The sequence below is a fragment of the Abrus precatorius genome, unplaced genomic scaffold (genome assembly GCF_003935025.1).
Source record: "Abrus precatorius isolate BTA unplaced genomic scaffold, Abrus_2018 Scaffold2, whole genome shotgun sequence".
NCBI lineage: Eukaryota > Viridiplantae > Streptophyta > Magnoliopsida > Fabales > Fabaceae > Abrus > Abrus precatorius.
Window position 1 is genome coordinate 14106286 of NW_020874362.1, and position 17024 is coordinate 14123309.

General features: G+C 35.4%; 1 non-coding gene across 1 annotated transcript; it reads right to left on the reverse strand.

Annotated features, from left to right (window-relative positions):
- Positions 1–1783: 1783 nt before the first annotated feature.
- On the reverse strand, positions 1784–1890 carry LOC113860321. The gene has a single exon (XR_003503774.1). It is a non-coding gene; the product is annotated as a small nucleolar RNA R71 (small nucleolar RNA).
- Positions 1891–17024: the final 15134 nt, after the last annotated feature.

The following is a 17024-nucleotide window of genomic DNA, read 5'->3' on the forward strand; positions in this document are numbered from 1 at the left end:
TCTTGGAGCTTCACGAAGAGGAATTGGAGTGGAGCAAGCTTTCATGGGGTTTCTGAGTTTCTTCTTCTCTTCTTCTCTTTCTTTTCTTTTCTCTGCTGCCATGGCTGTGTAATTCGATCATAGTTAGGGATTGTAGATCTGAAACGAACATGTTGAATTGATTTAGATCTGAATTTCAAGCTTTGGAATAGATTGAGTGATTGATTCTGAACTTCATGTGGAAATTGAATGGAAATTTGATTAACTAAATTCAGAGGAACTCTTGTCAATGGAAATTGAATTTGTTCTTCAGATCTGAACCAATCACCGAGATTATAGTTTTCTTAGGGATAAGGAACTTTGATCTTGCAATCTTTTGGTTTCTTACACTTAAAGCAATATTGAATTGAATCAGATCTAAGGAATTAGAATGGTTTAATTGAATGTTAGGTTCACTGAGTTAAGGAATTAACCTCTGAATAATACAATGTGAAACTGATTGTCATTCTTTCCAATTGCTTGTTAATTCAGAACTTTATTGATTAAACATTGGAGTTTTGGTGAAGCAATTCCCTAGCTATGGTTTCTTCCTCTGTGATCACATAACTGTGTGTTTATTGTTCTGTTTTCTGCAAGTTCATTTTACTTATAATTGTTCTAGTTTTCTTTTATTACATGTTACCACTCTCCTTACAATTTCGAAAAAGCTTAAATGGTTATAATTCTATGAAGTGATACTTGAATCTAAATTCCCTATGGAGACGATATTTGGATCTTAAATTTACTCATCACTTGCTGCAATCCTAGTGCACTTGCTAGTGTAGATTGCTAACAACAAGTTTTTGGCGCCGTTGCCGGGGAATTTTGAATTTCAATATCATTAGTAGTAGAAAAGTAACTAGATTGAGCATTTATTTTGTTGCTTTGCTTTCAAATTGCTTTCTGCATAATTTTACTGCACCTTGTGTAATATTCTGCATAATATTTCTGTCTGCTGCATAGAATTTTTACATCCTTGTTTATCTGCATAATTTCAGTTTTCATTGTTCTTCATATTTGTAATTGCCATTCTGCATATTTTTACATGATTTTACAATTCTGTAACTGCTAGATTTAAGTTTCTATATGCTTTTACTGATAGATTTTGCATGAATTCTGTTGTACATTTCTGAATATCAATTATAGTCTAATTTTGCTTCAAACTGATTTGTATATGCGTGGTAAAAATAAGAATAAATCAATTCTGGTCCTTGATCCTAACATAGACATAACTTTGAGAAGATTGAGAAAAGAGTCTAGAGTAGAAAAAGCCATAGGGAGTGATAGTGAGTTAGAAGCTGTCCATTCTCCAGAATCTCAGAGTAATCCTAGAGTGAAAAGAACATCTACACCCTTGAGACAACCAAATCCAGCAATAGAAATTGCAGAGCAGAACAAAATTAGAACATTAGGGGACTATGCTATTCCTAACATGCAAGGTTTTAACTCTTCTATAATTAGGCCAACTATTCAAGCCAACCATTTTGAGATTAAACCTGCCCTACTACATTTAGTCCAACAGGATCAGTTTTCTGGAGGAAATTCTGATGATCCTAACCTGCATATTTCAAATTTTCTGCAGCTATGTGACACCATAAGAATGAATGGAGTTAGTGAAGAAGCTATCAGATTAAGACTATTTCCTTTTTCCTTGAGAGATAGAGCAAAATGTTGGTTACAAGCTCAACCACAAGGAAGCATCACAACCTGGACAGAACTTGTGAATAAGTTTTTAACTAAGTACTTCCCTCCATCCAAAGCTGCTAAGTTGAGAGGAGAAATTACATCCTTTGTGCAGCAAGAAGGAGAATCATTGTATGAAGCTTGGGAAAGATACAAAGAATTGCTTAGAAGGTGTCCACATCATTGTATTCCAGATTGGATGCAATTGGAGACTTTTTATAATTGGATGAATGCAGTAACAAGAACAATGGTTGATGCTGCTGCTGGAGGTTCATTAAATACAAAGTCCTTGGAAGAAGCTCAGAGAATTATTGAGATGATGGCATCTTCAATGTATCAGAATTCAAACTTAAGAAATCAAGGACGAAATTCTGGTCATGAAGCTAAGGTTCTGGAAACCTTTCTTGCACACAATCAACTACAAAATCAAATGTTTTCAGAACAATTAGCTGCCTTAACACAACAAATCAGCAACCTGCAAACAGGAAGTATGCCTACCAGTCAGCTAAGTTGTGATTTTTGTGGAGGAAACCATGCAAATGGTGCATGTGAGGCATCCACAAGTGAAACACAAGAGCAAGTGAATTATATGAATAATTTTTAGAAACAACAGCCATCATATCCCCCTGGATTTCAATTTTTGAATACTAAAACTCAGCAGTATTCTAATTGGAATAATCAATATTCTGCTGCAAAGAATTCTAACTCAAATTTACCTTTTTCTAATACAGGTCCAGCAACACAACAACCTTATTTTCAGAGGAATTCATCCACTCAACCTCAAGGAAATCAGAAATTTTCCAAGCCTATGAATGAGAGGTTGACTGAGATGGAAGAAACTATGCTGCAATTCATGAAGGTAACTCAAACAAGCTTCAAAAACTAAGAAGCTTCCATGAAGAAACTAGAGACACAGATCAGACAATTAGCTGAACAACTATCCAGCAGGGATGAAGGCAAATTTCTGAGCAATACAGTAATCAATCCTAAAGAGCAATGTCAAGCCATAACTACAAGGAGTGGAGCTGTAGTTGCAAGTCCTAAACCAGCAGAAAAGAAAGTAAATGATGCAGCAGAGAGAAAAATTGAACAAGATCTGCAACAAGGAAATTTTAAGTTATTGAAGAAAAACCATTCAGAAGAAAAAGTAGATGTTCCTATGAATTCTGAGAAGGAAACCAAAAGGCAACTCTTTGAGGAAGCTTGTAAGCCAATAGATCCAGAAAAATACAAGAGGCTGCCCTATCCTCAAAGAGTCCAAAATCCTAAACAAGAGGAACAATTTGAAAGATTTATGAATGTCTTTAAGAAATTACAAATTAACATTCCTTTTGCAGAAGCTTTGGAGCAAATTCCTTCATATGCAAAGTTTATGAAAGAACTACTTTCCAGAAAAAGAAAGCTAGAGCATGATAAAACAGTACCTTTGACAGAGGAGTGCAGTGCCATTCTCAAGAGAAAGCTTCCTCAAAAGCTGAAAGATCCTGGATCATTTAGCATTCCTTGTGAAATAGGAAACTGCACTGTGGGAAGAGCATTGTGTGACTTGGGAGCAAGCATAAATCTGATGCCATTAGCTGTTCTGTAGAAACTTGGCATAAAGGAAGTGAAGCCCACCAACATTACATTGCAGCTAGCTGATAGATCATACACTTATCCATATGGAGTGGTTGAAGATTTATTAGTTAAAGTTGATAAGTTCATTTTTCCTGCAGATTTTGTAATTTTGGACATGGAGGTGGATTCTAACATCCCTCTGATCCTAGGGAGACCATTTCTTGCAACCGGGAGAGCCTTAGATGTGCAGAAAGGTGAACTTATGCTTCGAGTTCAAGATGAGAAGGTAGTGTTTAATGTGTTTGAAGCTTTAAAATATCCAATTGAAGATAGTACACGTATGAAGGTAGATATACTGGATGCTTTTATTACACAACGCCATATTAATGAAATTGATGAACTTGCTGTGTTAGAAGAAATAATATCTGTAGGGAATAACAAATCTGAACTTCTGCATGAAGAATAGATTATGGAAGTGCAGGAGCAACTATAAGCTCTGCCAATTCAAAAAGCTGCAGAAAATTCAGTGAAGAAGAAGCTAGAAAAGGATGATAAAGAAGAGGAAAAGCAAAAGCTAGAACTGAAACAACTTCCTTCCCACTTGCGGTATGCATTTCTGGATGAGAAACATGAAAATCCAGTCATCATCAATAATGAACTTAAGGAAGAACAAGAGGAAAAATTGCTCAGAATTTTGAGAGAACACAAATCTGCAATTGGATGGAGTATTGCAGATCTGAAAGGTATAAATCCTTCATTTTGTAAGCACAGAATTTTATTTAAAGAGAATTTTAAACCTGTAGTGCAGCCACAAAGGAGGTTAAACCCAGCCATGAAAGAGGTAGTTAAAAAGAAGGTCATGAAGTTGTTAGATGCAGGAATAATATACCCTATTTCTGACAGCAATTGGGTAAGTCCAGTCCAAGTTGTTCCAAAGAAAGGTGGTATGACAGTTGTACGTAATGAAAAGAATGAACTTGTCCCTACTAGGACTGTGACTGGATGGAGAATGTGCATAGACTATAGGAAATTAAATGATGCAACCAGAAAAGACCATTTCCCACTACCATTTGCAGATCAAATGCTAGAAAGACTTGCTGGACATTCATTTTATTGTTTTCTTGATGGGTATTCAGGATATAATCAAATAGCTATGGATCCTTTAGATCAAGAGAAAACGGTATTTACATGTCCATTTGGAGTCTTTGCATATAGGAGAATGCCATTTGGTTTGTGTAATGCCCCTGCCACTTTCCAAAGATGCATGCTTTCTATTTTTTCTGATTTGGTAGAAAACATCATAGAAGTGTTCATGGATGATTTCTCTATTTTTGGTGATTCTTTTGATGATTGTTTAGCTAATCTATCCACTATTTTGCAGAGATGTCAAGACACTAACCTTGTGTTAAATTGGGAAAAGTGCCATTTCATGGTACAAGAAGGCATTGTCTCACAAAATTTCAGAGAAAGGAATGGAGGTGGACCAAGCTAAAATAGAAGTCATTAGTAAATTGCCTCCACCTATCAACATTAAGGGAGTTAGAAGTTTTTTAGGACATGCTGGTTTTAATAGAAGATTCATAAAAGATTTTTCCAAGATTGCTAAACCCTTGAGTAATTTACTTATAAAGGATGCAGATTTCATATTTGATGATAATTGTTTGCATGCATTTTCTGTTTTAAAAGAGAAACTGATTTCTGCACCTATTCTTGCAAAACCAGATTGGAAATTATCTTTTGAACTCATGTGTGATGCAAGTGATAGTGTAGTGGGCGCTGTGTTAGGACAGAGAAAAGATAGGAAATTACATGCTATCTACTATTCAAGCAAAGTGTTAAATCCTGCACAAGTGAATTACACAACAACAGAAAAAGAACTTTTAGCTGTTGTATATGCTTTTGATAAGTTCAGATCATATTTAATGGGTTCAAAAGTGATCGTATACACTGATCATGCTGCTCTTAAATATCTTTTGACAAAATAGGATGCAAAGCTCAGATTATTAAGATGGATTCTACTCCTCCAAGAATTTGAGCTAGAGATCAAAGACAAGAAAGGGAAAGAAAACAGTGTTGCTGACCACCTATCCAAATTACCTTTGCAGAGTTCAACCACTGAATCATTGGAAATAAATGAAGAATTTCCAGATGAAAAGCTGTTTGCAGTGGATAACATGCCTTGGTTTGCTGACATTGCAAATTTTAAAGCCACTCAATTCATTCCAAAGAGGTTTACTTGGCAGCAAAAGAAGAAGTTCTTACATGACAGCAAATTCTATGTGTGGGAAGACCCATACCTGTTCAAAATTGGAATAGATGGGTTACTTAGAAGATGCATTCCACAAAGTGAGCAAGCTGAGATATTATGGCATTGTCAGAATTCAGAATATGGAGGCCACCATGCAAGTTCAAAGACTGCTGCAAAAGTTTTGCAAGCAGGTTTCTTTTGGCCTACACTCTTCAAAGATGCCAAGAGGTATGTAGAAAACTGTGACAAATGTCAAAGAATTGGAAATATCTCAAGAAGACATGAGCTGCCATTAACCAACATCTTAGAAGTGGAACTATTTGATGTATGGGGGGTTGATTTCATGGGACCATTTCCCCCATCATTTTCACACGAATACATCCTAGTGGCAGTGGATTATGTGTCTAAATGGGTAGAAGCAATTCCCACCAGATCAAATGATGCAAAGGTAGTGATTTCATTTATAAGAAAGAACATTTTTTCAAGATTTGGTGTACCTACAGTACTAATAAGTGATGGAGGTACCCACTTCTGCAACAAGTATCTTGAAGTTGTGTTAATGAAATATGGTGTAAAGCATAAGGTTGCTACTCCATACCATCCACAAACAAGTGGACAAGTGGAGGTCTCAAATAGAGAAATCAAGCAAATTCTAGAGAAAGTAGTGAACAGCTCAAGGAAGGATTGGTCAAAGAGGCTGGATGATTCATTGTGGGCATATAGAACTTCTTTTAAAACTCCAATTGGTATGTCTCCATATCAGTTAGTATTTGGAAAGGCATGTCACCTATCTCTAGAGCTGGAACATAGAGCATATTGGACTAAAAAATGGCTTAATTTCGATCTGTCAAGTGTTGGAAGGAAGAGAGTTCTGCAGCTGCATGAATTGGAGGAATTCAGACAGCAAGCATATGAGAATGCAAAGTTGTACAAAGAAAGAACCAAGAGAATCCATGACAAGTTCATTCTGCAAAAAGATTTCAAACCTGGCCAGCAAGTGCTGCTATTCAATTCGAGATGAAAATTGTTTCCAGGGAAATTGAAATCTAGATGGTCTGGACCATTTTTAATAAAGGAGACCTCTCCCTTTGGAGCAATTCTTATAGAAGATCAGAAAACAGGGAGGGAATTCAAGGTCAATGGCCAAAGATTAAAGATCTATCATGGAGAAGAGTTTGCAAGAAACATATCATGCTTGAAATTGGTTCCTCTTGAGTGAGGAACAACTAATGTCAAGCTAGTGACATTAAAGAAGCGCTTTATGAGAGGCAACTCACATTTCTAACCCAGTTTAAGCTTTCTATAGTGTTTTTAGAATTCTACATATTAATGTTCAGTAAATTTCTGATATTCTGCAAAAATTCTACACAAATACTGTTGAATCTGAATTTCTGAGGTGCATTTGGTTGCTTAATCTGAGAATTGATGAGGTGAATGTGTAGTTAAGAGTTTAAGATTCTGCATAATCTGATTTTACCAATTTCTGGAAGTTTCTGCATAATATATGTGAATATTCTACTGAATCTGATTTTCTGAGGCATAATTGAGATACTTGAACTGAGATTCAATGTGGAGAGTGTGTATTTGATGGATTCAAGAGTGAAAATTGAATTAATTGAGGTTTTAGAGGTATTTGATTAATGAGAGGAGTCACTTTATTGCAAAAAAGAAGCTACGCAGAGAATGCAATTTGAGGTTTTCTGTTGGAACAATCACTTTTACTGATAAAAGTGATCACGCAAAGACAGATGGGAAAATGAGCTCTCTGGAACGCTTCCTTTTTCTGTCAAGAGTAACTACGCACAGGTAAGTAAACTTTTAATACTTCTGCGTTAGTACTTTTACTGAAAAAAGTTATCACTTTGCTGCGCGTTATCACTTTGCTCAGAAATAGTGATAACGCGCGCCTCACTTTGAAAAATCCATTCTCTGGAACATCCACTCTTACGAATAATAGTGATAACGCTGGGAATTTTAATAACATAAAAGTCACTTTTATTCTCCAAAGTAGTCACGTGCTTGGGCGTGCCTATAAATATTGCTAAGGGTGAATACGCACATACGTTTTTAAATCAAAAATCCCTTCCCTCTCTGAGAGCTCTCCACTTATCAATCTCTGCATTGCGATTCAGAAGCTTCTTCTTCCTTGTTCGAACATCATTTCTGCATCTCAACCAAGGTACACTTCCCTCACTTCTAAAATCTGTGATTGGGGTTTTTGTATTTGTTTAAATACTTTGGGGAAGTTGCTGAAAAAAGGGTAACTAAGAATGTTCGAGGCATTTAAATCAATTTGGGGATAGAAAATACTGAGATTAGGTTTTGCTGTAATGAGAGTTCTCTGAGAAAATTCAATTCTGCATTGCACTTTTCACATTAACAAACTTCTACAGAAATTGATTTGACCTAAAAGACTTTAATAACAGTGTTCTGATTGAAAGATATTGAATTTGAAAGTCTGAAATTATCTATTGTACTGTGTTCTGCATGTACTGTTTTGGAAAATGTCGAGATGAGTGTTGGGAAATTATTTTGATAGTATTTGCTTCAAGAATGGAATGAACAATACTTTGAATCGGTCTTTCCCTGTCAACTATGACATTTCTACTGGGATAATTGAAACTGCATTGCATATTATATGTATCACAGTCTGCAGCATTTTAATTGACTTAAATTGAAGTGTGTGAATTGGTTGATTGGAAATTTCTGAATATGACTAATTGAAATTACCTGTTGTGATGGGTGAGCATCTATTCTGTGCATATGTATAATACATGATCTGACAACAAACTTAAATTCAAATTCTGAGGCTATTTGGTTCAAAATAGAATGGATAATACTTCAGATATCTGTTCTCTGTCATGTATGTTAGTTTGATGGGATAGTTGAAATTACATTGCATTATATGAACCACATTTCTGCAGAACCTGAACTGATAGCAACAGAACTTTCTGAAACTGTGGAATTGAAAATTAGAATACATAGCTGTGCTGAAATTGAGTTAGACATTAAATTGGGAATATCTGAAATGCATGCTTGATTGCAAAATGAATACAACTTAGGAATTTTGGCTGTCAGCACAAAATCAGTTTGACATTTTGGTCAAGGCATGTAATTATCTTTTTGCGTTACCCTGATATTTGATAAGAGTGTGCACTCTAAAATTCTACTGTTAGATTTTGCATGTTTTGAATAAGTTGTGCAATTGGGTGTTGGTATTCGAATGAGAATGATATTATTAGTAGATTGCATGATGAGAAGTATTAGAAAATTTAAATTTCTGCAAACTGCTTGATTAAATTTTCTGCAGTATAGAATTATTCTTTGATTCTAAAATTTTAAACTGACAATTACTCCCTTCATGCAGAAAATTCCAAAATGGTTAGGACTTCATTCAACACACCTGTAGGTCCTCCTAAGAAGAAGCAAGCTGCATCTTCTACCACTTCTAAGAAGAAGCAAGCTGCATCTTCTACCACTCCTAAGAAGAAGCGAGCTGCATCTTCCACAACCCCAACAAGAAGATCCAGTCGAAATCTCCAAGCTGCAGCATCAAAGAGGGCCAGAACTCATGGTGTCTCAAGCTCTTCACCTATTCAGATCTCTGAACCCTCACCTTCTCCCTTACCTCAGACAAGATCATCTGCACCTACATCTGAACTTTCACCTTCTCCACCACCTTCAACAAGATCTCCTGCACCTGCACCTTCACCTACACCATCACCCCCACCAAGAACAGCTGCACCCTCAGGATCCTCACCACCAGCCACACATGATCTGAGATTCAGAAGTTTGGCTCATGAAAACTTTTTCACAGCCAATATTCTAAGAAGAAAAATTGTTCCTGACAGAGCATTCCAAATAGCTGGGAACAATTACCTCGAATTCAAGGAGGAAATCTAGAAAAGAGGCTGGGAATTCTTCTGTGCAACAGCTGACCTGGGTTGGAGGGAAATAACTCAGGAATTCTATGCCAATGCCATGAGGTTTAAAGGGAAAGGACTCCCTAAGTTCAGCTCCATGGTCAAGGGCATGAGAATTGATTTCTCACCAGCAAATATCAACAGGGTGCTAGAAATTAATTCTGCACAACATGCTGCACAGCTGGACTTCAAAACATTTAAAGAAAGTCTAGATATTGATTTTGTGCAAATTCTGGAAAGGATTGGGAAACCAGGCACTACATGGGAGCTCAACCAATCTAAGAAGCCAAAGCATATTGTCACCAAGAATCTTCTGCCCTTTGCCAAAGTATGGAGCATGTTTATCTTAAATTCTTTCATGCCTATCAAACATAGCTGCACACTAGCTGTGAAGAGGGCTGCTCTGCTTTTTGTCATAGTCTCCGACATCTACATAGATGTGGGAGAAGTAATAAGTGAATGTATCTTGGGAATACTGAAGACAAAAAGGGATTCATTAGCATTCCCTTCAGTAATTACATTACTTTGTGAAGACGCAGGAGTAGAGTTTGGTGATTATCAAGAGAAAATCAGAGTTGCACCATCCATTTCTGTAGCCTTGATCAAAGAGATTTATGCAAATATCTCCTGCACCTCTGCAGCCCCAATTCCTTCACAATTTAAGACAGAGAAACCAAAGTGAAAACACACACACCTTTGCACCTAAAAATTCCTCTTCTCTCTAAACGTTCTCTACGATTTCACTCCTTGTGCATAACGACCTAGTAGCAGCAAGTTTTTTTCTCCATATTCCTACATCCCTTTCGTCAGGTACACAACCCTCTTCTCTCTGAAATAGCAGATTAGGGTTTTTAGTGTTAATGTTTTGGGGTAATTGAAAAAGGGGGTAATCAGAAATTGTTTTGAGGTTATTTGACTCAATAAAAGCATGGACAATACACTGAATAAGTTTCCTTGTCATTTAAATTTTTTTTAGAAGATTCGAGTCTGCATTACTTTGATTGAATCGTTTTTACTGAAAATGATTGGGTTGAAAAACCATGTTTGAAAAATTAGTTGAAACCTGAACATATTGCTCACTGCTACCCTGTTTCGTTGTAATAATGAATGCATTATGAACTTCCAAATTAGGAATATTTAAATTTCTCTGAATCTAATTGTTTAAGGTTGTGCATCTGTATGTTTTCTGGTTTTAAAGTTAGAAGAAAATCTCGAATGAGTAATGGGATATTGTTATGATATGATTTGATTCAACAATAGAAATGGGCAAGGATATGAATAAGTTTACGCTGTCGTTTATGATTTTATTGGAAAATTTAAACCAGAAATTGGGTTGACATAATAAGACTTCAGTGAAAATGTTTGAATTGAAATTGTTGAGTGTGATTATCTGAAGGTATATATTGTTCTGAAATACAATTGAATGCTTGAAAAATGTTATGATAATAAACTCTGCAGTATTATGATAAAATAGCTTTTTACTGACAATGTGTGAGTTGAAAAACTGTGTTTGGCAATTGGTTGAGATCTGTGAATCTTCTTCTGCATTACCATAAATTTCTGTAAAAGTGTGCATTCTAAATTTACAAAATAGGGAGGTCAATTTAAAAATTCTCTGAATTTGGTTAATCAATTATGTGCATCTGTGTTTTTATATCTGAATATTGATATACCTTGTTTTACTCAAATACCTCTTATGCTAAAACTACAGGGTTTTGTTAAAATTTGGTTATAACATGTAATAATCTCTTTGTATTAATCTGATATGTTCTGAGAGTGTGCACTTTGAAGTCATGTATTAGGATTTAACTTGCTTTGACTGTGAATGCTTAAGCTTGTGCAGTTGTGCGTTTGTATGTGTATGTTGAATTATCTTAACAAACTGCATGATTATAGTGTTAGAAAAATTGAATTTTTGCAAATTGTTTGATTGAACTTTCTGCAATACAGAGATCTATACTTTAACCATTATGTGTTAAAAATTTAAACTATCAAATTACTTCCTTTTTGTAGAAATCGAAAAATGGCCAAAACTTCTTTGAATACACCAGTTGGCTCTTCTAGGAAGAATCAAGCTGGATCTTCCAGCAACACTCCAAAAAGGAGATCCAACATGAACATTCAAGCTGGAACCTCCAGAAGTACTCCTAAATCAAAGAAGGCCAGAACAGATGGTGCTTCAGCTTCCTCACCAATTGAAGTATATGATGCAAGGTTCAGAAGTATTGCCTATGAGAACTTCTTCAAGGAAAATATTTTGAGGAGGAAGATTGTCCCAGACAGAGCTTTTGAAATAGCTGGAGACAACTATCCTGGATACAAGAAAGAGATTCAAAAGAGGGATTGGGAATCCTTCTGTTCTTTAGCTGAAATGGGTTGGAGGGAAATAACCCAGGTGTTTTATACCAATGCTGTGAGGTTCAAAGGAGACAAATTTCCTAAGTTCAGCACAATGGTAAAAGGGATGAGAGTGGACTTCACCTCTGCAAACATAAACAGAGTGTTGAACATAAATTCTGCACAACAGCCTGGACAGCTGGAGTTCAATGTCTTTAAGAATAGTCCTGACAATGACTATGTGGAAATCCTGCAAAGAATTGGGTGGCCAGGAACAACTTGGAAGCTGAACCAGTCCAAGAAGCCCAAATGCATTGTCACCAAACAACTATTGTCATTTGCCAAAGTGTGGAGCACTTTTATTTTGAACTCCTTTATGCCAGTCAAGCACAATTCAACATTGGCTGTGAAAAGGGCAGAACTTTTTTTTGAAATAGTCAATGATTTGTATATTGATGTGGAAGAGGGCATCAGTGAATGCATTTTAAATATTCTGAAAACAAAGAAAGATTCACTTGCCTTTCCTTCATTAATAACCTTAGTTTGTAAGGATGCAGGGGTTGAAGGTGGAGATTACCAAGAGAGGATTAGATCTGTGCCTCCCATCTCTGTCTCCATAGTGAAAGAAATACATGCAGATCCCATTCCTTCTCAATTCAAAAAGGAAAAACCAATGATGATGAAGGACACCTTGAAGCTGATGGCTGAAAGACAAAACCAGATAGCTGAGAGACAAACTGAACTCCACAGCAGTGTCAAGGCTAGAATTATGCTGCTGGAGTGTGTCATGCTCAACATTGGTCATAAAATGGGAATGACCAAGGATGAAATGTATCATACATCAGACTTAGCAGAGAATGCTCAATACCTTTGCTCCTCTGTTTTTAAGGATCTGCCAATCTACAAAACTCACTTCCCACAGCCAACTGAAGAAGTGGTGGAAGAAGAAGAAGAGGATGAGGAAGAAGAAACCTCAGATGAAGAGGATGAAGCAGAAGAATAGATTAGGATTTTTAACTCTGTTGTTTTTAATTTTAGTTTATGTAAATTTTAACAATGAGGAATTTATGTTTTTGTAAATGTAGCTAGTTACAAAATAATTTTAATCTTTGGTTGTAATGAAGTTTAGTTTTTGCTCATTTTAGAATTTTGCTGTTTCAATTACCTTATTTTTTGTGTGCAGAGAATGACACAATCACAACACTCACACATAATGGATGTTCACACATGCACAAGCTACCATGAAAGGGGGGTTATTCTTTACCTCTTGATTCATGTGTTAGCTACACAATACACTGAAATTTTACTGATAGTAGAATACATATTGAACTGTCTTCTGTGATACAATTGCTTTTCAATTGATAATTCTGTGAATTCTGATTTATTTTTTTTAAGTTGTTTTTCCCATTCTCAAAATGAAATCACACATGTATTTTCAAAATGAGGCAGGATTGCCACTAGGTACATATAAATCTGAAAAGTGAAATGTGAGTTCATTGATTAACATGTCACTTACACAACTCTAGTGAGACTTGAGCTGCATGCTTCTTTTTCATTTGTGATTAATCATAATTTGCTACACCCTCTAGAACTTGCCTGGTTTCTTGATTGAATATGCCATTTATAGTTTTCACATATATGATGGAGGCCATGTTTGACTATGCCTAGTTAGCCTAAATGCCTTCCTTGTGCTTAATTGTCTTAGTCACCCTTTTGAGCTTGATATCCCTTTTCTTGAAATTACCTCATTATAAGCCTTGTTGAAAAACCAATTTTACCATTCAAATGAAAAGAGGCATAGTGAGTTTAATCAATAATGAGTTTTAAAACTAAGTTTGGGGTGGCATCCACATTTTAATTACTTGGGGACAAGCAATGTTCTAAGTTTGGGGTGGGGACTAGCAAGCTATCTAAGTTTTGAGCTCAAAATGTCAGAAAGAAAGAGCAAAAGTGCTGCAGAAAAATGAAAAATATGCAGCAAAAGTGTGAAAAGAGCAAAATATGAATTCAAAAGAAGAATATGCAGCAAAGTACTATAGAAAAAGGAATGAAAAGGAAAATAGTGAATGAAAGCAAGAAAAGAAAGAAAGGAAAAGTAGAATTACTACACGAATGAAGCTGTGTGCTGCATAATTAAGAGAATTAGTGAGAAATAGTGCAGTCCCATGCTAGTTTTAAAGTCATTCACTCAAGATGCCTCTGATCTTTTGAAATTGCACATATTGTTTCCTATTTTGTTCAACACCTACCTTGACCTTAGCCATGTTATAACCTGAAAAAGTCCTTTGGATGTGTGATTAACTGTATTAAGCAGAGGAAATTGAGAATATGGGCAAGCATATGGTAGAGTGTAGTTAAATTGATGATTTAGAGAGAAAACGGTACCTAAACATTATTGAGTGATGAGGGAAACACTTCCAAGTGAGCTGTGATCATGTTTATTAATTGTGCTCACATGAATTTTGATGAAATATATGAATTTAGATAGCAATTCTTACTCAATGATGATTATGAAGTACGAATATCATGATGAGTATTTGGATGAACAACTTGATTAAAAATTTTGTAGAAAACATAGAATTAGAAATTGGAAAAATCTGAATAAGCAGTTGTGAATTTTGAAGATGGAGGAACTTACCCTTGGTTTAGTTTGATTTGCTTGAGAACAAGCAAAAATTCAAGTTTGGAGTAGTGATGAATTCATATTTTGACTCATATTTTAGTGTAATTCTAACCCATTTGTTAAGGAAAACATGTAAGAAATAGCAGAAAAACAAGAAAAATAGAATGATTGTAGGTTTTCTTTTATTATGTAGTTAGCTTAACATTTGTAAAATTTATGCTTGTTTTTGTAGGAATAATTTGAGCTAGGTTCATGGAAATGGAATATCAATGGAAAGGAAGAGGAAGAATAGCAGTTCTGGACTCCAAAACACAAGAATAATGAAATGCAGGCTAGGCATGATCACTATTGTCAATGAAAGTGATCACTCCAGAGCTCAAGGAAGAAGTAAAGTCTGGGCATAACCACTCTCACCAACGATAGTGAGCATTCCAGAGAAGGCAAAATTTCAGCGAGCTCTGCGTGGTTGATAACCACGTCGCAATGGTATCAAACAAACTAGATTTTCTTTTCTTAAAAATTTTGCAATAGAGGGAGTAAACCTAGGTCATCTCACAAGGACATAAAATACATTATGTTTCTGGTTCCATCATGTAATTTTAGATTGGCTTAGGGATGGATTGTTTTGAATTAAATTGTAAACAACAGAAAAGACAAGAACTAAGAATAATTCTAATGAAACGAAATATAAAGTTCAACCAAATCTAGATCTCAATCACTACAACGCAATTCTCATTGTTACACGAATACAATTCCAATGAAAATTTCCAATCAACACTGATTCAATACGACATTAATAACCCAAAATCTCAATCTAAATTATGAATTCCATCAAAACAAGAACTGCAATCGCAAATCCAATGCTCTAACAAAATTCAAAAAAATTGATTTATTGAATTAGGTGAATTCATTTATTTCAAATCTGAAATTCTCATTCTCTGTTTAGAATGCAAACAAAAATTCAATATCATGAAAAACGTAATTATCCTAATCAGAAAAGAGGAGGAAGAGCGAGAATTCGATAGAACCTAACCCGAAACTCAAATGTAATGTAGTTCTTGAAACCTTGAACCAATTGATTGATTAGCCTTGCTTCATGATCATGCTTGCTTCGACCAAAACCAGAAAAATATGAAAAGATGGAAGGAAGAGAGACGAAAATAATGGAAAGAATTTAAAATAAAGACTTTTTGAATTCTGAAAAATAATGAGCAGAAAAAGAAAAAACAAGGATTCGTACATAGAGTCATAACCTCTATTTAAAGACAAAATAATTGGGTTTAATTAAGGCCCAATTCCCTAATGAGGTTCCTAAACACCTAACTAAGTAAAAGACAAAATAATTGGACTTAATTAAGGCCCAACTCCCTAATGAGGTTCTTAAACACCTAACTAAGTAAAATTAACACAATCAAATTCTGAAAATTTCAGTGCAGGGCCGCAACATTGTGACGCAAATTTGGACCTGACTATGCTCGAACTGGGCTTTTCTCCAAACAAAGAAGTTGTAGATCTCTGTCTTACCTTTCTAGGGACACCCATTTTATCCAATTCCGAGTAGTGTAGCTCCAGATATAGTCTTTACAAGAAACTGTGTCAAAATAAGAAATTATGGCGGGAATTAAGAAAGATTTATATTTAAGTCCTAAATTACTTACTAACACAAATCTAAACTAACACATCAAAATAATGCACTAATGAAGCTCAATTAAACCAAAAACATGGAGAGGAAGATGTACTAAAATATGACTATCAGTGGTCACTCTTACTGGCGAAAGTTGTAACGCCCCGATTCTCCTGAGTTAGCTAGCGACCCTTGAATCGTACTTACTTGCTTATTCTGGTTCTTTAGTATCGGAATAATTAGATAGAGGTTGAATTATTTTATTTTGATAGAATATTGATTTATTTCTAAGATTAGGCATTTTAGGATAACTGCATGCAATATATAGTTTCAATATCGTCCGAGGATTTCTTTGAGTATATTCAGCTGTACTGTCCGCAATGCCCCTGATAACTTTATCCGGAAAAGTTAAATTTTATCTTATTTAAATTGTCAAATCAAAATTATCTACCTTGAAAAATGTGAGATTTTGTAATCATTCCTTAGCCGTCGAAATTCTGCACGGAATCTCATGAAATCTAGTAATCATTACTATAAAGATTTCCAAATCTAGTATCGGCCACTAGAATTTCATGCAAAAGATTCTTGCCTCCCGATTTGTAGACATAATTATTCCGGAACTTTCTTGTCTTGTCTTCTAAAAGGCCGACATCATGATTACTTTAATTAAATGCTTTCCTTGAAATTTGCACCAAGTCAAATGTCCCTTCAAAAGTCAATCTCGTCACATCAAATTCCTCGTCGGCCAATCGCATTGCATGCATTTGCTGCCTATAATCTAGCCTTTGGAATTTTGTGCAATTCTTGGAATGTTCTACTCCAAAACCGTGTGCATGTAGCCTCCATATTCCTCCATGCATTTTGCTTGCCAAATTGTATTTACTTAACTTGCAAGTTTGCAAAAAGAATTCACTATTCATGCACAAAAACCGTGGCACCCTTATCATTCAAGTTTTCACCAAATTTCACTTCCACATTGCTTCAAATCAATTTTGTGCAGTTTTGGCATTT